This window comes from Orycteropus afer, unplaced genomic scaffold, assembly GCF_000298275.1.
Source record: "Orycteropus afer afer isolate SDZICR_OR568_19922 unplaced genomic scaffold, OryAfe1.0 scaffold00109, whole genome shotgun sequence".
Lineage (NCBI taxonomy): Eukaryota > Metazoa > Chordata > Mammalia > Tubulidentata > Orycteropodidae > Orycteropus > Orycteropus afer.
Genome location: NW_006921696.1, coordinates 9,446,298 through 9,447,669, shown reverse-complemented (window position 1 = coordinate 9,447,669; position 1,372 = coordinate 9,446,298).

Here is a 1,372-nt window from a genome sequence, read left to right as displayed (position 1 = left end):
ATTTCTATAACTGGGTTGGCTTCTGGGTTCTGTCATTACGTGTATGAACCATTGACTGTTGTCTACCATTGTTGGTTCTCTGTCCAAAGGATTCCCTTTAACATCTCTTGTAAAGTTGGTCTAGTTTTAACAAGTTCCCTTAATTTCTGTTTATCTAGAAAAGTTCTAGTTTCACCCTCATATTTGAGGCACAATTTTGTTGGGTATATAATTCTCGGTTGGTATTTTTTTCCTTTTTAAGGGTTTTATAGATATCATCCCATTGCCTTCTCACTTGCATGGTTTCTGCTGAGAAATAACAGCTTAGTCTTAAAGGTTGCCCTTTGTAGGTAACTTTTCAGTTTTTCCATGCTGCTTTCAGAATTCTTTCTTTCATCTTTGGTTTTGACAAGTGTGATTATAATATGTCTTGGTGACTTTTTTCTGGAGTCAATCCTTTTTGGGGTTCATTAAGCTTCTTGAATGCATTTCTTCTCATCTTTCATCATTTTAGGAAAATTCTCTTCCAAAAAATTCTTGACAATTTCCTCTGTCATTTTATATGTCTCCTCCTGTTTGGGAATTCTGATCACACATAAATTATTTCTCTTAATGATATCTCACATGAATCTTAGGCTTTCTTCATTTTGCTTTCTTCTTTTTTCTGATTTATCCCTAACTAACATATACTACTAATAAAGTAGTATTTGTCTTAAATTTCACTGATTCTGTCTTCCATTGATTTAATTCTACTCCTTTGCCCATTCCATGTGTTACCTATTTCTGAAATCTTAATATTAATCTGGATTTCCAGTTGTTGTTTTTGTATTTTATCATTTTGTTCTTGTATTGTTTTCCTAAATTGTTCTAGAATTTTGTCTGTATTTTCCTCAATTTTGTCAGTGTTTTCCTTGATCTGTCTCTCAATCCATTGAAGATACATAAATATAATTCTTTTGAATTCTTATTAGGCAGTTATAATACCATTTCTTCTTCAGTGATGTTTTCTGGGTATTTAACATGGTTCCTTGCTTGTACCACATTATCTTGTTTCTTTGTATGGACTGGGATGGTCAGTTGTCTCTGAGACATTGTGACACATGTGTATTTCTATTGTATTTTAGATGGTTGTGTGATTTGCCCAGGTTTTTGTTTTTGCTTTATTTTGTTTTGATATGTCTGAGTGAGAAGTGCTATTGTGTTCCTCTATTCACTTGTTGGTAGCACTTAGGCATTTACTACCTATCTCCTGGTGAATGTGATAAAGAATGAGAGTGTGTGCACAGATCTCTGTTGGAGTTTATGGAGAGTATATGAGGGTTAGCTGAGCTGGTATTGGCCACTGTCTATTGTTGATCAGTTGGTGCAGAAATGGTGGCTCCCACCTAGTGGA